This window comes from Pristiophorus japonicus, chromosome 9 (genome assembly GCF_044704955.1).
Source record: "Pristiophorus japonicus isolate sPriJap1 chromosome 9, sPriJap1.hap1, whole genome shotgun sequence".
NCBI lineage: Eukaryota > Metazoa > Chordata > Chondrichthyes > Pristiophoridae > Pristiophorus > Pristiophorus japonicus.
Window position 1 is genome coordinate 162,626,300 of NC_091985.1, and position 21,725 is coordinate 162,648,024.

Sequence of the window (21,725 nt, forward strand, 5' to 3'; positions counted from 1 at the left end):
TACAACCCAGAAACTGACAGATACAGAAAAAAACACACACTCATATACCAGAAATTGACATGTACAATGTAAACACCACACTCGCATACCAGAACTGACGGGGATAGATTGAAACCCACACTGAGATATCAGAAACTGACAAATACAGAATAAAACACACATAGACATACCAGATCCTGAGAGATACAGAATAAATCCTACATTCCCAAAGCAGAAAGTGAAAGGTACAGTAAAAAAAAATACTCCTATACCAGAAACTGACAGGTACAGAATAAAGCCCACACTCACATATCAGAAACTGACAGATAACGATTAGCACCACAATAATATACCAGAAATTGATAGCTACAGATTGAACCCAGCACTCACATATTAGAAACTGACAGGTACAGAATAAAGCCCACACACACACATCAGAAACAGAGTTATAGAATAAAACACGCATGAACACACCAGAGACAGAGATACAGAATAAATCCCACATTCACACAGCTGAAACGGACAGGTGTAGTAGAAAACCCACAGAGCAATAATACACAGGAAGTAAATACCACACTCACATATCAGAAACTGACAGGTACAGATTAATTCCAGTCACATATCAGAATCTGAGAGATACAGAATAAATCCTACATTCACATAGCAGAAATTGACAAGTACATTAAAACAAAACACTCAGATACCAGAAACTGACAGGTACAGAAATCAGAATAAACCCACAAGCATATATCAGAGATTGTCAGGGACAGATTAAACCCCACACTCACATACCTGAAACTGACAGGTACAGATTAAAGCTCACATTCACATACCTGAAACTGACAGGTACAGGTGAAACCCCACGCTCACATACCTGAAACTGAAAGGTGCAGAATAAATCACACACTTTGATACCAGAAAGAGAGTTAAAGAATAACGCATCCACTTACATACCAGAGCCTGAGAGATGAAGAATAAATCGCACATTCACAGCTGAAACTGACAGGTACAGTATAAAATCCACACACACTTATCAGAACAATAAACTGCAGCAAGTATAATGCATACTCATCCAGCAGAAACTGACAGGGACAGATTAAATCCCACTCCGCGGCATCTGAGTTTGCTGCCCCGCCTCCCAGCATCACACGTCAGCACTGAAATACTTCCCTGCTCCTCCTCCTCTCCCCGCCCAATGTTTAAACCAATGGGAAGGGCCCATGTGAGCTCCCCTTCCCCAGCTCTGTCAGCGGCTGCTGTTTCCTCTGTGCTCGACCAATGATCGGTGATCATCATCAGGGAGCGGAGATATCCCAGGCCCGAGTAAGGGAGCAAATAGCAGCCTTCTGACAGCAGCACATCGCATTGGGCTTGTGTCGGAGTAAGTTCAGCGGCAGTCGGGGGCTGTTTGTCAGAGACAGTGTGGAGCAGGGACTAATTCCGGAGCACGGAGTGAGTGGGGGAAGGGAGAGACCATTCTCGGGCTGTGTGTGTACTGTGTAAGGTAACAGAGAAAGTAAATCACCTCGCTCTTTCAAATCATTGCTGCTTTCTTTCCCCAAGTCAGTAGTGAATGTTCCTGATTCAGTTCCAATCTCTCCGTGTCTGTTGTTCTTGGACAGTGAACAGTAGAAGCACAGCCTGATAGTGAGGATGTGAGGAATTTCATAAATTGCATCTATTGCAGGCACCAGGAGAGCAGTGTGATAGAAGACATTCTAATAATCGGATATTTTGTTTCGGTGCGTTGAGTTATCCAGACCGTGTTGCTGGTGATCGAGAGATACATTGTCGCTCACTCAGATACATCAGGATCCGGGCTCTGTGACATTCTGTTGACTGTACAGGCCCTCAACTCGGTTTCAATAGACTGCCAACAATTGTTGTGGAGTCCAGGAACATGTGGTTATATTCCAGGAAGCGATTCAGAATCTTACAGGTAGTTCCATGGGAGTGGGAGATATAATCCTGGATTGTGCCAATCGGGTGGCCCCATTCATGGACCAGTGCTGGGTTTGGGTTGTGTCTGGATGCTGATAACTTACTACAGAACCGTCGTACATACCTGGTGTGGAGAATCTGAGTGCCGCTGTACTACAGTGAGGTCAGACAATGACTCTCTTTGTATCGCGGTTTCCCTCTCCAGATACTTTATTTTATTAGAAACAAATACAGTCATTATAACTGTTTATATTCTTCCCATCACATATCCGTATCATAACTAATATTGTTCTCGTATTATTACTCTCAGAGCAAAACACTTCACCAAGCCAGAATAAACGTGATCTTTCCTCCACCCGGAACACAAGAACAGTGCAGGCAGCTCCTTCTCACACACAATAAGTACATTATCACTCAAAGAGCGCAGAGACACAGAATCATATTGTCACAGGCAGCAGAAGCTGACAGTCCCACAGTGATCCGAATTTCCAGAGTTACATTGTGAATCCTACAGTCACTTGGAGCAGTACAGTAAGTTGTTGTTTCAAAGTCCAAACATATCGCACTGAGAGGCAGATGCATTGTCACTCACTTACTCACAAACACAAGAACAGGTAGACACTGACACGGTGTCAGTCCACACTGCCGGCTTACACGGACTGTCAACCAGTGCAGGCAGCTTCTCTCACACACAGGAAGTACATTCTCACTCACAGAGCACAGAGACACAGAACTGGTCTCAATCCAATTGTCATAGGCAGCAGAAGCTGTCAGTCCCACAGTGATCCGATGTGCCAGAGTTACATTGTGAACCTTACAGCCACATGGAGCAGTAGAATCAGATGCTGTTTCACCATTGGAACATATCACACTGACAGGTAGATTAAACACCCACACTCACCAGAAACTGTCATGGAGAGAATAAAATGCACAATCACTTAAAAGATAAGGTAGAAAGTAAAAACTGTACTCGCATATCAGAAGCTGATGCGTACAGAGCTAAAGCAATATTCACGTATCAAACACAGAGATTTCAGTATTAAGCCCCCTCAAGCTTACTATAAGTGTCAGGTGCAGAAGGAAATCCACACTCCTGTACCATAGACTGACAGATACAATATACAACACACACCCACACATATGAAAGTGACAGGTACAGAGTAAAATCCACACCAGAGACTGCGAGGTAAATTGTAAATCCCAGACCCACATGTCAGAAAACTGAGAGGTAAAAAGTAAAACTGATACTTGCATCGCAGAAACTGACAGCTTGGAGCAAAAGACATATTTCCAGATCATAAACTGTCAGATGCAGAGTGAAACCCACACACACATATCAGAAAGGTAAAATCTTCACTCACACATCAGACAAATACAGGTAGAAAATAAAATCGATTCTCATGTTCGGATATTAGATTTTTGCAGATACAGCGTAAATCCCACGCTCACATAGCAGAAACTGACAGGTACAGTCTGAAACACACAAGCAAATAGCGGGAACTTAAGAGGTGCAGATTAAACCCAGACTAACATACCAGAAACTGAGAGGCACAGATTAAATCCTCGCACACATACTGCAATCTGACAGTAACAGTAAAAGACACACTCTCATATCAGAGACTGAGAGATACAGTATAAACCCACATTCATATATCATGGACAGAGTCAGAGTGAAATGCATTATCACATAGCAGAAACTGAAACATACAGAGTAAAATCCACTTATCTCAGACACTGACATGTACAGAGTGAAATGCACACTTACATAAGGTTATGAGAAAGATGAGCAGGAGTAGCCCATATGATCTCTCAAGCCTGCTCCACCATTCAATAATATCATGGTTGAGCATCAACATCAACTCTAGTTTCACAAGCCAGTGATTGACAGAGTAAATCCCACACTCATATACCAGAGCAGGCGGGGAAGTGGAGCTGAGTTCATGATCAGATCAGCCATGATCTGATTAAATGGCGGAGCAGGCTCAAGGGGCCAAAATGCCTACTATTTCTTATGTTCTTAAACTGACAGGTACAAATTAAACCTCACAATCACATATCAGAAACCGACAGGCACAGACATTCACAAAGTAGAAATTGACATGTACAGCATAAAACCCACACTTTCATACCAGAAATTGACAGGTACAGATGAAAACTCAAACTCACATACAACAAATTGATATGTACAGATTAAACACCACATTCACATACCAGAGATTGACAGGTACAGAATAAAATACACACTCGTATACCTGAAACTGACATGTACAGGTTAAAACCACACTCATATACCAGAAACTGACAGCTACAGACTAAACCTTACTCACATATCAGAACCTGACAGGTACGGGTTAAACCCACAGATATATTACAGAGATTGACAAATTCAGAATAAAATACATCTTCAAATAACGGAAACTGACAGGTACAGAAAAAAGCCCACACTTATTTACAGGAAATTGACGGGTACAGATTAAATCGACACTCATATACCAGAAACTGAATGTTACAAGATAAAATGCAATCTTCCATACCAGAAACTAGCAGGTACAGAATAAAGTCCACACATATACCAGAAACGGATATGTACAGCTTAAAACCAATACTCATATACCAGAAACTAAAGGTACAGAATAAAACCTACACTCGATGACCAGAAACTGACGTGTACATCTTAAAAGCCCACTCACAAACCAGAACTGAGAAATACATAATAAAACCCTCACACACATACCAGAAACTGACAGGTACAGATTAAACCTCACACTCACATACCAGAAAATGATAGGTACATATTAAACTACACTCATATACCAGAAACTGACAGCTACAGAATAAAATGCACACTCAGCTGCCAGAAAGTGACATGTACAGATTGAAGCCACACTCATAAAGCAGAAACTGACATGTACAAGTTAAAACTAGCACTCATATGCCAGAAACTGACAGGTACATATTAAACCTCATCCACATACCAGAAACTGATAGGTACAGCTTAAACTTCACACTCTCACACAGATGATGATAGGTACAGATTAATACCACACTCATATAGCAGAAACTGCGAGCTACAGAATAAAATGCACACTCAGATACCAGAAACTGACAGATACACAATCAAACCCATAGTCCGATATTAGAAACTGAAAGGTACAGATTAAACCCATGCTCGTATACCAGAGATTGACACATACAGAATAAAATACATATTCACATATCAGAAACTGACAGGTACAGATTAAACCCCACACTCACATATCAGAAATTGACTGGTACAAATTAAACCCAGAAACATATCCAAGAAAATGCTAGGTACAGATTAAACACTACATTGATCTACCAGATTAAAACTACACTATTGTACCAGAAAGTGACAGGTACAGATTAAACCCCACACTCATATACCAGAAAATGATAGATACAGATTAAACACCGTATTCATTAACCACAAACTGGCAGGTACAGATTAACACTACACTCACGTACCAGAAACTGACTGGAAAAGATAAAAACCCACACTCATATACCAGAAACTGACATGTAAAGAATAAAATACAAATTCACATAGCAGAAATATTGAAGTACAGAATAACCTGAGATTGATATACCAGAAACTGACAGGTACAGATTCAACTCCACACACACGTACCGGAAACTGACCGGTACAGATTAAACGCCACACGCATACCAGAGATTGACAGGTACAGAATAAAACCTACACTCATATACCAGTAACTGACAGGTACAGATTAAACTCCACACACACGTACCGGAAACTGACAGGTACAGATTAAATGCACAATGATATACCAGAAATTATCAGGTTCAGAATAAAGCCCACGCTCACTTACTAGTAACTGACAGGTACAGATTAATCCTGCACTCGTATACCAGAGATTGACAGGTACAGAATAAAATGCACACTCTTATACCAGAAACAGACAGGTACAGCACAAAATACAAATTCATATACCAGAAATGGATAGGTACATGTTAAACCCCACACTCACATACCAGTTGCTGACAGATACAGAATAAACACCACACACATACCAGAAACTTTGAGGTACAGATTAAACCCAAACTCATGTACCAGTAACTGACAGGCAAAGAATAAAATCCACACTCTCATACCAGAAACTGACAGGTGCAGGTTAATCCCCACAATCATGTAGCAGAAAATGTTAGGTACAGATTAATCACCACATTGATCTACCTGATTAAAACTACACTAAGGTACCAGAAAGTGACAGGTTCGGTGTGAACCCCACACTCACATACCAGAAAGTGACAGGTACAGATTAAACCCAGAATCCTCTAGCAGAAACTGACAGGCAGAGATTAAAACCACACTCGTATACCAGAGATTGACAGATACATAATGAAATACACACACATATACCAGAAACTGACAGGAACAGATAAAACCCCACTCTCATATACCAGAAACTGACAGGTACAGAATGAAACACACAATCACATATGAGATATTGACAGGTACAGAATAAACAGCAGAATGAAATAGTAGAAACCAGATTCATAGTTTGAAAATGATTAGAAAGAGTTCCAGGTGGCTGATGCGGGGTGAAAATCAGACTGAGTGTTATCGGGATCTGGAACGCACTGCCCAAAAAGGTGATGGAAGCTGATTCTGTCAATCATTGTAAAAGGGAGTTGGACTGTTACTTGAGGATGAGCAACCTACAGGGTTATGGACAGAAGAGCAGGCAGTGTGGGATTTAGCATGACAGCTCTGTCAAAGAGCCAGCACAGACACAAAGGGCCGAATGGCCTCCTTCTGTGCTGTAAGTTTCTATGATTCTGCAAATATAAACTGAGTGCAAGGCTGAAAGTTTCACAGGAAACAATCAAAAGGGAAAGGGGGACATTTTCTTTGGAACAGAGGAGCATGATGGGAGACCTGCTTGAGGTGTGTAAGATTATGAGGGGCCTGGATAGAGTGGATAGGAAGGATCTGCTTCTCTTGCCAAAGTGTGGTGGGAGTCTGGAACTCACTGCCTGAAAGGGTGGTAGAGCAGAGACCCTCACCACATTTTTAAAAGACTTGGATGTGCACTTAAAGTGCCATAACCTACAGGGCTATGGACCAAGAGCTGGAAAGTGGCAATTGGCTGGATAGCCATAATGGCCTCCTTCCGTGCTGTAAATTTCTATGACACAGACAGGATAGAATAAAATGCTGGAAAGGACTGAGCAGTTCCTATCGTTTTTGTGGAGAAGGGCAGCTCGGATTAACGGTTCAGTTAACTGAATCTTCTGTAGACCTGAATGGTTAATCCTACCTGCCTCTGCACACAAGTATTTGCAGTTTGTAACCCCTTTCTGTTTAGGAAATTGCTAATTTGATTTGTGCATAGTTGCAGAATGTGCATTTGTATTTGTAACCACCCTGTGGGCGGTGCTGACCGGCTGCGGCTCCTTTGATTGACAGCTCCCTCCCTCCCTCTCTCTCTCTCTCTCTCACTCATCATCATCATCATAGGCAGTCCCTTGGAATCGAGCAAGACTTGCTTCCACTCTCAAAATGAGTCCTTAGTTGGCTGAACAGTCCAATACGAGAGCCACAGTCCCTGTCACAGGTGGGACAGATAGTCGTTGATGTTAAGGGTGGGTGGGACTGGTTTGCTGCACACTCTTTCCGCTGCCTGCGCTTGATTTCTACATACTCTCGGTGATGAGACTCGAGGTGGTCAGCAGCAATCCAGAGGCACTTCCTCCGCTTAGGGCAGTCTTTGGCCAGGCACTCCCAGGTGTCGGTGGGGATGTTGCACTTTATCAGGGAGGCTTTGAGGGTGTCCTTGTAACGTTTCTTCTGCCCATCTTTGGCTCGTTTGCCGTGAAGGAGTTCCAAGTAGAGCGCTTGCTTTGGGAGTCTTGTGTCTGGCATGTGGACAATGTGGCCTGCCCAGCGGAGCTGATCAAGTGTGGTCAATGCTTCAATGCTGGGGATGTTGGCCTGGTCGAGGATGCTAATGTTGGTGCATCTGTCCTCCCAGGGGATTTGTAGGATCTTGCGGTGACATCATTGGTGGTATTTCTCCAGCAACTTGAGGTGTCTACTGTACATGGTCCATGTCTCTGAGCCATACAGGAGGGTGGGTATTACTACAGCCCTGTAGACCATGTGCTTGGTGGCAGATTTGAGGGCCTGGTCTTCGAACATACTTTTCATCAGGCGGCCGAAGGCTGCACTGGCGCACTGGAGGCGGTGTTGAATTTCGTTATCAATGTCTGCTCTTGTTGATAGGAGGCTCCCGAGGTATGGGAAATGGTCCACGTTGTCCAGGGCCGTGCTGTGGGTTCTTGATAACTCGGGGACAGTGTTTTCGGCGAGGACAGGCTGGTGGAGGACCTTTGTTTCTACAGATGTTTAGCGTAAGGCCCATGCTTTCCTACACCTCAGTCTCTCACTCAAGCCCGGGGCTGTTGACACCTTCACGTGATGCGTGGTGGTGGCACTGGGCTTGTGCGCACTGACATCATGGAGTTGTTGCGGTGATGAGGCTGGAGGAAGCAGTGCATGCACCATTCGGGGAGCGGTATGCATTGCCCTAGGCAATGGGTGGATGATGGCTGGACGGGGCGGTGCTGTGCTGGGATGGGCAGAGGGAGGGCCGTCCCCGGGAGTGTCCTGGGTCACGGGCCGGGGACAGGGGCAGTGAGGGCAGCCCGAGTGGACACTCCTCCCTCGGTCCCGGTTAATGCGACCAAGACCCTGGTTAATGGGACCCTGACCCTGGTTAATGGGATCGTGTCTCCAGTTAATGGGATCCTGACCATTGTTAATGGGACCCTGAACCCGGTTAATGAGACATTGACCCCGGCTAATGTGAGCATGATGTCGGTTAATGGGAACATGACCCTGATTAATGGTACTGTGACACCGGTTAATGGGACCCTGACCCTGGTTAATGGGAGCGAGTCTCTGGTTAATGGGAGCGCGATGCTGGTTAATGGGATCCTAACCCTGGTTAATGGGATCCTGACCCTGGTTAATGGGACCCTGACCCTGGTTAATGGGACCCTGACACCTGTTAATGGGACCAGTGCCCTTTTCAATGGGACCATCATGCCTGTTAATGAGACCAGCACCCATTTTAATGGGACCATGACCCTGGTTAATGGAGCAGCCGCCACGGGACCCTGACCCCTAATAATATAAGTAGCTCGAGGGGATCAATCACCTCCTCCTGCTCCTACAATGACCTCCTGTTCCTCAGACTCAAGGGTGTGAGTGGCCTTCTGTTACTTTGTGAGTGGCTGGAGGGGCTGAACAGTACCCATCAGTTAATAATGCAACAGGCTCGAGGGGCTGAATGGCTTCACCCTTTTCCAGTGTAACCAGCTTGAGGGGTGAATTTCCAGCTACTGTTCTTAAGTCACAGGCTTGAGGTGCTGAATGCGCTCCTTCTATGTAATAGGCTCGAGGGGTTGAATGATCTCCTTCTGTTTCTGTGTAACAGGCTCGAGGGGCTGAATGATCTCCTGCTCTATATAACCAGGTCGAGGGGCAGAATTGGGATTAGACTGGATGACCTTTTGTTGGATGGCGCAGATATAATGGTAAATACTGCAGGGAATAGAATATAAACGGTGGCACAATTGAGGAACAGTGGAGGACTTTTAAGGAGCTCTTTCATAGTGCGCAACAAAAATATATTGCAGTGAAAAAGAAGAGCGGGAAGAGAAGGGATAACCAGCCGTGGATAACCAAGGAAATAAAGGAGAGTATCAAATCAAAGACCAATGCATATAAGGTGGCCAAGGTTAGTGGGAAACTAGAGGATTGGGAAAATTTTAAGCAACAGCAAAGAATGTCTAAAAAAGCAATAAAGAAAGGAAAGATAGATTACGAAGGTAAACTTGTGCAAAACATAAAAACAGATAGTAAAAGCTTTTACCGATATATAAAACGGAAAAGAGTGACTAAAGTAAATGTTGGTCCCTTAGAAAATTAGAAGGGGGATTTAATAATGGGAAATGTGGAAATGGCTGAGACCTTAAACAATTATTTTGCTTTCGTCTTCACAGTGGAAGACACAAAAACCATGCCAAAAATTGCTGGTCACAGGAATGTGGGAAGGGAGGACCTTCAGACAACCACTATCACTAGGGGGGTAGTGCTGGACAGGCTAATGGGACTTAAGGTAGACAAGTCCCCTGGTCCTGATGAAATGCATCCCAGGGTATTAAAAGAGATGGTGGAAGTTATAGCAGATGCATTCGTTATAATCTACCAAAATTCTCTGGATTCTGGGGAGGTACCAGCAGATTGGAAAGCTGCTAATGTAACGTCTCTGTTTAAAAAAGGGGGCAGACTAAAGGCAGGTAACTATAGGCCGGTTAGTTTAACACCTGTAGTGGGGAAAATGCTTGAAACTATCATTAAGGAAGAAATAGCGGGGCATCTAGATAGGAATAGTGCAATCAAGCAGACGCAGCATGGATTCATGAAGGGGAAATCATGTTTAACTAATTTACTGGAATTCTTTGAGGATATAACGAGCATGGTGGATAGAGGTGTACCGATGGATGTGGTGTATTTAAATTTCCAAAAGGCATTCGATAAGGTGCCACACAAAAGGTTACTGCAGAAGCTAGAGGTACGCGGAGTCAGAGGAAATGTATTAGCATGGATAGAGAATTGGCTGGCGAACAGAAAGCAGAGAGTCGGGATAAATGGGTCCTTTTCGGGTTGGAAATCGGTGGTTAATGGTGTGCCACAGGGATCAGTGTTGGGACCACAACTGTTTACGATATACATAGATGACCTGGAAGACGGGACAGAGTGTAGTGTAATAAAATTTGCAGATGACACTAAGATTAGTGGGAAAGCGGGTTGTGTAGAGGACACAGAGAGGCTGCAAAGAGATTTGGATAGGTTAAGCGAATGGGCTAAGGTTTGGCAGATGGAATACAATGTCGGAAAGTGTGAGGTCATCCACCTTGGGGAAAAAAAACAGTAAAAGGGAATATTATTTGAATGGGGAGAAATTACAACATGCTGAGGTGCAGAAGGACCTGGGGGTCCTTGTGCATGAATCCCAAAAAGTTAGTTATCAGGTGCAGCAGGTAATCAGGAAGGCGAATGGAATGTTGGCCTTCATTGCAAGAGGGATGGAGTACAAAAGCAGGGAGGTCCTGCTGCAACTGTCTGGGGTATTGGTAAGGCCGCACCTGGAGTACTGCGTGCAGTTTTGGTCACCTTACTTAAGGAAGGATATACTGGCTTTGGAGGGGGTACAGAGACGATTCACTAGGATGATTCCGGAGATGAGGGGGTTACCTTATGATGATCGATTGAGTAGACTGGGTCTTTACACGTTGGAGTTCAGAAGGATGAGGGGTGATCTTATAGAAACATTTAAAATAATGTTGAGAAGGAATTTCTTCTCCCAGAGGGTTGTGAATCTGTGGAATTCTCTGCCCAAGGAAGCAGTTGAGGCTAGCTCATTGAATGTATTCAAGTCACAGAGAGATAGATTTTTAATCAATAAGGGAATTAAGGGTTACGGGGAGAGGGCGGGTAAGTGGAGCTGAGTCCACGGCCAGATTAGCCATGATCTTATTGAATGGCGGAGCAGGCTCTAGGGGCTAGATGGCCTACTCCTGTTCCTAATTCTTATGTTCTTATATTATGACCAGGGTGAAATCCTGGACTAGTTTTGATCGCCTGGATGGGTTGGAGAGGAATTTTCCCAGATTTTTTGTCCCTAAATTGGCCTCTGGGTTTTTATCTAGTTTTTGCCTCTCCCAGGAGATCACATGGCACTGGTTAGGGTGGAATGTAGAATGTTTTCAGTATAAGGGGTGTCACAGTTGTGTGAGGCGAACCGTTTGGGCTGGGTGCTCTTTGTCATTCCCTCATTGTTCATCGGTTTATATGTAACCCTTAGAGCTGCTGACCAAGGGCCGTGTGGCTCTTTGTCGGCCAGCGTGGACATGATGGGCCAAATGGCCTCCTTCTGCGCTGTAAATTTCTATGTTTCTAATGGCCTCATTCTTTTCCTCTCCAACAGGATCGTGGGCTGAATGGACTCCTCCTGTTCCTAATGGTACAGGCTTTGGGGCTGAGTGCCTTCTCTTCCAATGTAACAAGCTCGATGGGCAAAATGGCCACATCCTGTTCCTATAGAACACGCTCCAGGGGATGAATGGCCTTCTTCTGTTCCCATGTAACAGGCTCCAGGGGATGAATGGCCTTCTCTTTGTTCCCATGTAACAAGCTCCAAGAGATGAATGGCCTTCTCCAGTTCCTATATAACAATTATTCCTAATAATAAAGACTCGATGGGCTGAAAGGCTGCCTACTGTTCCAGTGCAACAGGCTCGAGAGGCAGACTGACCTGATCATGTTCCTGTGCAACAAACTCGAGTGGATGAATGGGCAGCTCCTGTTTTTACAACACAGGATCGAGGGGCTGAATGGCCTTCTCCTGTTTCTATATGTTTCCCAAGAACCTCAACGGCCTTCTTCGAATTCCTAATTTAACATACTTAAGGGGCTGACGGGCTTCCTCCTATTCATGTGTAACAAGCCCGTAGAGGCTGAATGGCCTCCTCCTGTACCTATGTAAGTTTCAGGGGATGAATTGCCATCTATTCCTATGATAGTAGGGATGAGGGACTTCAGTTGCTTGGTGAAGGTGATGTTATTCTCCTTAGAGCTCAGAAGGTTGAGAGGAGATTTGAGGGAGATATTCAAAATCATGAAGGGTCTACACAGAGTAGAGAGAAACTGTTTCAATTGGTGGAAGGGTCGAGAACCAGAGGACACAGATTTAAGGTGATTGGCAAAAGAACCAAAGGCAACAACCTCGGGGCTGATTGCCATCCTCTTGTTCCCACGTAACATGCTCGTGTGTCATAGTGGACTCATCCTGTTCCTGTAAAGCAAGCTACTGGGCTGAACAGCCTCCTCCTGTTCCTATGTATCAGGTGCTGAATAGCCTTCTGCTATTTCTGTGTAACAGGCTCGAAGTGCTCTGCAACCACGAATGGGCTGAATGGGCATTTCCAGTTCCGATGTAAGAGACTCGAGGGGCTGAATGGCTTCCTCCTGTTCCTAATATAACAGGCTCGAGGGGCTGAATGTCCTCCTTCTGTTGCTGTTTAACGGCGGGTTGAACATGTAGAAATCAAGGTCGATAAACATAGCAGCGAGTTTGCTGTTCTGATTATTGAACATGTATATATATTTATCGGATAAAAATGAATGAACATTCCTCGTAACATCGGCTGTCATTAACTATTTTTGCCTGAGAGCGGAATAGAAACACAAAGAACAGAGAATAAATCTGGAGGGGTTGTAAATCATGAGCTAATTCAAGAATTTGAGATTGTGATGAGCAATAAATCTGATTGGTCTGTTCAAACATCCAATCAGAGAGACATAGAACAATGGAAGATGACAAGATGGCCAATGAACCAATCACAATCATTGCCTTCACCCATCCCTCATTAGCATAGGGCTGTGGGTGGACTGTGGGGCTATCTATATAATGTGAGCTCGGAGCAGGGTTTACTTCAATCTGTGCCAGACTGAACGAGACGATGGTTGACGAATGTATTGAAATGCCTTTGAATGTACTGTACAGATTTTTTTATGAATAAAGTATATTTTGAAATTTAAAAAAAAAGACAAGAAACCAGTTGCCAGTCGATGGGGGTCGATGTCGCGGAGGAACTCGAAGAGGTGAAGGGCCAGCAAGACTCGCACTTTGCCTCAGAGTCCTCCAAAATCATTTTCCGCTCCAGAGTCCGCTCCGTTGAGCAGGATGAGATGTGTTCGCGTTTCTTCTTCCAAAAGGTACACAGGGGGAGTTCTGTGATCACCAGCCTAAAGGAAGAAGATGGTTCTGTGACGTTTTCGCAGCCTGACATGCTGAGGATCAGCAAATCCTTTTATGCCGGGCTGTATGACATCAAGCCCATAGACCGCGCGGCCTCCCAGTCGTTCCTGTCGTCTATCACGGAGGTCCTAAACAACAGCGAGCGGGAGAGTCTGGATCACCCGTTAACTCTGGACGAGATGACAAAGGCCGTCTGGTCCCTCGCGATGAGTAAAACTCCCGGAAGCGACGGCTTACCGGTCGAGTTGTATTCGGCTCTGTGGGACTGGATGGGCCCAGACCTGCTGGAAGTGTACGAGAGTATGCTTCTGGCTGGCAGTATGTCAGAATCAATGAGGAAAGGCATCATCACCCTCATCTACAAGCAGAAGGGGGAGAGGGAGGAAATCAAAAACTGGCGGCCCATTTCGCTGCTCAACGTGGACTACAAGATCCTGTCAAAGGTCATCGCCAACAGAGTCAAGTCTGCTCTTGAGCTGGTGATCCACCCGGACCAGACCTGCGCTGTCCCTGGCAGGAAGATCTCTGATAGCTTCTTCACCCAGAGAGTGGTGAACCTGTGGAATTCTCTACCACAGAAAGTAGTTGAGGCCAATTCACTAAATATATTCAAAAGGGAGTTAGATGAAGTCCTTACTACTCGGGGGATCAAGGGGTATGGCGTGAAAGCAGGAAGGGGGTACTGAAGTTTCATGTTCAGCCATGAACTCATTGAATGGCGGTGCAGGCTAGAAGGGCTGAATGGCTTGCTGCTGCACCTATTTTCTATGTTTCTTTGTTTCTATGAAACTGACAGGTATAGATTAATCCCCATACTCACATAACAGAAACTGACAGGTACTGAATAAACCCCACACTCACATACCAGAAATTGACAGGTACAGAATGTCATGTATTCAACCAGCATTGTAACCCATGTATAAACTGACCTAAGTTGTACACCGTGAGAACACTGACCACTAGGTGGGAGACACTCCTAACCTGGACCTTCAGGTATAAAAGGGGAAGCTCCACCCACCTTCATCACTTGAGTGCTAAGGAATAAAGGACAGGTCACAGACTGACCTCTCAAGCATGGGCCTCGTGTGCATTTATACTGTGTAGTAAGGACGTATCAATGGCGACAAGAATATGGGATTTAAACCACGCGAGCATGGCTACTAGCAGAACAGACGAGAGGTACTGTGTTAAGGAATGGTTGGGACAGAGATTCAACATTGTTAAAGCAGCACACAGTTCTCCAGGCAGAGAACTGGAAATGGGGCGATGTCAATGCAATTTCCTCTGTGGAGCGAGTATCATGCTCACAGGTCCTGGACAAATTTGACTCATTATTTCAACCCGGCATTGGCACTTTCATGGGGGCCAAGGTAGTAATTCACATAAACCCGGACTCCAGGCCAGTACACCACAAGGCCAAAGTGGTGCCATACGTGATGCGGGAAAAGATAGAAGACGAATTGGACCGCCTGTTGAGGGAAGGCATCATCTCGCCAGTCGAATTCAGTGACTGGGTGAGCCCGATTGTGCCGGTGCTCAAGGCGGATGGGTCGGTCAGGATATGTGGCGATTACAAGGCCACCATCAATCAGGTGTCACTCCAAGACCAGTACCCGCTACCGAGAGCGGAGGACCTCTTTGCGACGCTATCCGGTGGCAAACATTTTTCAAAATTGGACCTGACCTCAGCTTACATGACCCAGGAGCTGGCGAGTGAGTCGAAGAAGCTGACCACCATCACGACACAGAAGGGGTTGTTTGAGTACAACAGATGTCCGTTCAGGATTTGCTCGGCCGCCGCGATCTTCCAACGAAATATGGAAAGCCTCCTCAAGTCGATTTCAAGGACGGTGGTTTTTCAGGACGACATCCTCATTACGGGTTACGATACTGAAGAGCACCTCCACAACCTGGAGGAGGTGCTACGCAGACTGGACCGGGTAGGTCTGCGACTGAAAAAGACGAAGTGCGTCTTCCTAGCTCCAGAGGTAGAATTCCTGGGGATGAGGGTAGCAGCAGACGGGATCAGCCCTACTGCATCCAAGACGGAAGCGATCCAGAGATCACCCAGACCCCGTAATACGACGGAGCTGCGTTCGTTTCAGGGGCTCCTGAACTATTTTGGTAACTTTCTTCCCAAATTGAGCATGCTGCTAGAGCCGCTACACATGCTCCTACGCAAAGGTCGCGAATGGGTCTGGGGGGACAGCCAGGAAAGGGCTTTTAATAGAGCACGCAATTTGTTATGTTCCAACAATCTGTTAACGCTATATGACCCATGTAAGAAACTTGTGTTAACGTGCGATGCGTCGTCCTATGGTGTCGGGTGTGTGTTGCAGCATGTCAATGCCAAGGGTCAGTTACAGCCGGTAGCTTATGCCTCCAGGAGTCTGTCCCAGGCAGAAAGGGGCTACGGGATGGTAGAAAAGGAGGCGCTCGCATGTGTATATGCGGTAAAGAAAATGCACCAATACCTGTTTGGCAGGAAATTTGAGCTGGAGACAGATCACAAACCCCTAACGTCCCTTTTGGCCGACAACAAGGCCATAAATGCAAACGCATCGGCCCGCATACAGAGGTGGGCACTCACGTTAGCTGCCTATGACTATACAATTCGGCACAGACCGGGCACCGAAAACTGCTCCGATGCACTCAGCAGGCTCCCACTAGCCACCACGGAGGGGGCTACCGAGCATGCTGCTGAGATGGTCATGGCTGTTGAAGCTTTCGGAAGCGAAGGCTCACCCGTGACAGCCCGCCAGATTAAAGTCTGGACAAATAGAGACCCGCTATTGTCTCTAGTCAAGAAATGTGTCCTGAATGGGGACTGGGCAGCCACGTACAGGGCATGCCCTGAGAAATTTAAACCATTTCACAGGCGCAAGGATGAACTCTCGATTCAGGCCGATTGCCTACTGTGGGGAAACCGCGTAGTCATGCCCCAGATGGGCAGAGAGGTGTTCATCAGAGAACTCCACAATGGGCACCCGGGCATTGTCACGATGAAGGCAATTGCCAGGTCACACGTTTGGTGGCCAGGGATAGACGCAGATCTGGAACTTTGTGTTCGCAGGTGCAACACGTGTGCCCAGCTGGGCCATGCGCCCAGGGAAGCCCCCCTTAGCCCCTGGCCATGGCCCGCCAAGCCTTGGTCACGCATCCATGTGGACTACGCAGGTCCTTTCATGGGGAAAATGTTTTTGGTTGTAGTAGACGCCTACTCCAAATGGATCGAGTGTGACATTTTAAATTTAAGCACATCTTCTGCCACGGTAGAAAGTCTACGGGCAATGTTCGCCGCCCACGGTCTACCGGACATCTTGGTCAGCGACAATGGCCCGTGCTTCACAAGCACTGAATTCCAGGACTTCATGGCAGGCAATGGAATTAACCATGTTCGAACGGCACCGTTCAAGCCGGCCTCAAACGGCCAGGCAGAACGAGCAGTGCAGATAATCAAACAGGGGATGCTCAGATTCCAAGGGGGTTCCCTATAAACCCGCTTATCACGCCTCCTGTTGGCCTATAGATCCCGACTACACTCGCTCACAGGGGTTCCACCTGCAGAGCTACTAATGAAAAGGACGCCCAAAACCCGATTATCCCTTATACATCCCACCATGAAAGAAATTGTCGAGAGCAGGCGCCAATCACAATATCACTACCATGACAGGAATGCGAGGGCGCGATGTATTGTTGTAAATGATCCTGTTTTTGCCCTCAACTACGCTGCAGGGCCCAAATGGCTCACAGGCACTGTGGTTGCCAAAGAGGGAAATAGGATTCTGGTAGTTAAACTTACCAATGGACAAATCTGCCGCAAACATGTGGATCAAACAAAAAGGAGGTTCAGCAACCCCATAGACGAAGCAGAGGAAGAACACGATATAGAGTTCACTCCACCACAGGTCACCGAACACCGGAACCAAAGGGAGGAGAGCCCAGTCACTGTGGGCAGTCCGGACAGGCCTGAGGCACTGCAAACAGCAGACACTCAGGCCAGCGCCTAACAACCGGAGCCCCAACTCAGGCGCTCTACAAGGGAGCGTAAACCACCAGAGAGACTCAACCTGTGATCCCACTAAGACTTTGGGGGGGGAGGTGATGTCATGTATTCAACCAGCATTGTAACCCATGTATAAACTGACCTAATTTGTACACCGTGAGAACACTGACCACTAGGTGGGAGACACTCCTAACCTGGACCTTCAGGTATAAAAGGGGAAGCTCCACCCACCTTCATCACTTGAGTGCTAAGGAATAAAGGACAGGTCACAGACTGACCTCTCAAGCATGGGCCTCGTGTGCATTTATACTGTGTAGTAAGGACGTATCACAGAATAAAACCCTCACACACATAACAGAAACTGACAGGTATAGATTAAACCCCAGACTCACATACCAAAAACTGCCAGGTACGGAATGAAATGCACATTCACATGCCAAAAGCTGACAGGTGCACATTAAACCACACTCACAGATCAGAAACGGAGAGGTACAGAATAAAATATTCACTCATATGCCAGAAACTCAGAGGTCCAGATTAAACCCACACTCTCAGACCAGAAACTGGCATGTAATGAATAAAATACACAATCACATAGCAGAAATGTTGAGGTACAGAATAAAACCTACACTCACACATGAGAAACTGACAGGTACAGATTAAATACACAATGATATACCAGAAATTAACGGGTACGGAATAAAGCCCACACTCACTTACCAGAAATTGACAGGTACAGATTAATCCTGCACACGTAACCCAGAGATTGACAGGTACAGAATAAACTCATATATCAGTAGCTTACAGGTACAGATTAAACACACACTCATATACCAGAGATTGACAGGTAGAGAATAAAATACACACTCTTATACTGGAAACAGACAGGTACAGATTAAAACCACACATATACCAGAAACTGATTAGTACAGATTAAACCCCACACTCACATACCTGTAACTGACGGGTACAGAATAAACACCACAAACACATACCAGAAACTGAGAGGTACCGATTAAACCCAAATTCATGCACCAGAAACTGACAGGCACAGAATAAAAACCACACTCTCATACCAGAAACTGCAGGTACAGATTAAACCCCACACTCATATACCAGAATAAAGCCCACACTTACAAATCAGAGATTTACAGGTACAGAGTAAAATACACACTCATGTACCAGAAACTGATAGGTACAGATGAAACCAACATTTATATACCAGAGATTGACAGTGTCATGTATGTACATGCTGTTTGTAGCCACCAGATGGTGTAATTGTTGGAGGCCACTCAGCAGCACACACATGGTGCTGCTCTGGTATAAAAGGCCAGCCATTTTGTGAGTCAGACTCTGGGCCTAAATAAAGCAGAGTCATGGTTGTACCTTGCTTAGTTAAACAATACTCAGTTTGAACCTTTACTGCATACATAACATTTGGCAACGAGAATACAAGAACCTTTCTTTGCAAAATGAGCATGATTGGATTTTTAGAGCGATTCGTGGAGGGAGAAGATTGGCAGACTTTGTGAGCCGTTTGAACCAGGACTTCGTGGCCAACAAAATGAAGGGGGTCAGCGATGCAGATCGGCGCCGGGCCGTGTTCATATAAAATTTTTTGAGGATGTTTCCAGTAGAGTGGATAAGGGAGAACCAGTTGATGTGGTATATTTGGACTTTCAGAAGGCGTTCGACAAGGTCCCACACAAGAGATTGATGTGCAAAGTTAGAGCACATGGGATTGGGGGTAGTGTACTGACATGGATTGAGAACTGGTTGTCAGACAGGAAGCAAAGAGTAGGAGTAAATGGGTACTTTTCAGAATGGCAGGCAGTGACTAGTGGGGTACCGCAAGGTTCTGTGCTGGGGCCCCAGCTGTTTACACTGTACATTAATGATTTAGATGAGGGGATTAAATGTAGTATCTCCAAATTTGCGGATGACACTAAGTTGGGTGGCAGTGTGAGCTGCGAGGAGGATGCTGTGAGGCTGCAGAGCGACTTGGATAGGTTAGGTGAGTGGGCAAATGCATGGCAGATGAAGTATAATGTGGATAAATGTGAGGTTATCCACTTTGGTGGTAAAAACAGAGAGACAGACTATTATCTGAATGGTGACAGATTAGGAAAAGGGGAGGTGCAAAGAGACCTGGGTGTCATGGTACATCAGTCATTGAAGGTTGGCATGCAGGTGCGGCAGGCGGTTAAGAAAGCAAATGGCATGTTGGCCTTCATAGCAAGGGGATTTGAGTACAGGGGCAGGGAGGTGTTGCTACAGTTGTACAGGGCATTGGTGAGGCCACACCTGGAGTATTGTGTACAGTTTTGGTCTCCTAACCTGAGGAAGGACATTCTTGCTATTGAGGGAGTGCAGCGAAGGTTCACCAGACTGATTCCCGGGATGGCGGGACTGACCTATCAAGAAAGACTGGATCAACTGGGCTTGTATTCACTGGAGTTCAGAAGAATGAGAGGGGACCTCATAGAAACATATAAAATTCTGACGGGGTTAGACAGGTTAGATGCAGGAAGAATGTTCCCAATGTTGGGGAAGTCCAGAACCAGGGGTCACAGTCTAAGGATAAGGGGTAAGCCATTTAGGACCGAGATGCGGAGGAACTTCTTCACCCAGAGAGTGGTGAACCTGTGGAATTCTCTACCACAGAAAGTTGTTGAGGCCAATTCACTAAATATATTCAAAAAGGAGTTAGATGAGGTCCTTACTGCTAGGGGGATCAAGGGGTATGGCGAGAAAGCAGGAATGGGGTACTGAAGTTGAATGTTCAGCCATGAACTCATTGAATGGCGGTGCAGGCTAGAAGGGCCGAATGGCCTACTCCTGCACCTATTTTCTATGTTTCTATGTTTCTATGTTTCTATGAAAGAATCTACTCATGTCTAGTGATCCAACAGAGAAAACATACGAGGAGTTGTGTACATTGGTACGGGAGCACCTCAAGCCAGAAAACGGCATCATCAGCTCAAGATACAGGTTTTATACACACGTTCGATCGGAGGGCCAGAGCGCAGCGGAATTCGTTGCTGACCTGAGACGTCTAGCGGGACTGTGCAAGTTCGGGATGGTGTTGTCAGACATGCTGCGGGACTTCTTTGTTATCGGTATCAACCACGAGGTGATCCTGCGCAAACTTCTGGCGGTGGAGGAGTTGGATTTAAAAAGGGCCATCCAGATCACTCAATCATGTATGACGACGGACAGGAGTCTAAAGCAAATATCGGTGAAGAACCGAACCTCGGCAAGTATTGTAAATGCGATTGATTCGGTGTTCGGCAGAGCAGCACATGGCAGGGCCTATCTGGCTGTGTTTGCGAATGATTCGGCAGAATGGCACATGGCAGGGCCTATCTGGCTGTGTTTGCGAATGATTCGGCAGAATGGCACATGGCAGGGCCTATCCGGCTGCGTTCGCGAAACCTGTAGCTGCCCAAAGTCCGCCAGCGGGAATGTATCCAACTTCTCTGTATTGGCGTTGTGGGGAAATCATCGGCACCAGCAGTGCCGATTTAAGCAATATAGTTGCAAAGGCTGGCTGAGAGTGGGACATCTCCAGTGCAAATGTCCGCAAGTGAGCTGTGACACACCACGTGGAGGATGAGAGTCAGACTAGCGCGGATCTGGATACGCAATCCAAGATGCCAGAGGAGGAAGTGTATGGATTGTACTCTTTCATAACCAAGTGTAAACCAATTTTGATTGATGTGAAGTTTAATGGGATACCGGTATCGATGGACACAGGGGCGAGTCAATCAATCATGAACGAGAGGGCATTTAACAAGCTGTGGGATACTGTGAGGCCCAGGCTGAGCCCTGTTAATGTCAAGCTGCGCACGTACATCAAAGAACTGATAAAGGTGATTGGCAGTGCACAAATTAACGTGTCACATAACGGTGCGGTTCATGAGTTA

General features: G+C 45.9%; 1 long non-coding RNA gene across 1 annotated transcript; it reads left to right on the top strand.

Annotated features, from left to right (window-relative positions):
• The first annotated feature begins 1,256 nt into the window (after positions 1–1,256).
• LOC139272740 (uncharacterized) lies at positions 1,257–12,891 on the top strand. The gene is made up of 3 exons (XR_011594953.1): positions 1,257–1,360; positions 9,405–9,504; positions 11,961–12,891. It is a non-coding gene; the product is annotated as an uncharacterized lncRNA (long non-coding RNA).
• Positions 12,892–21,725: the final 8,834 nt, after the last annotated feature.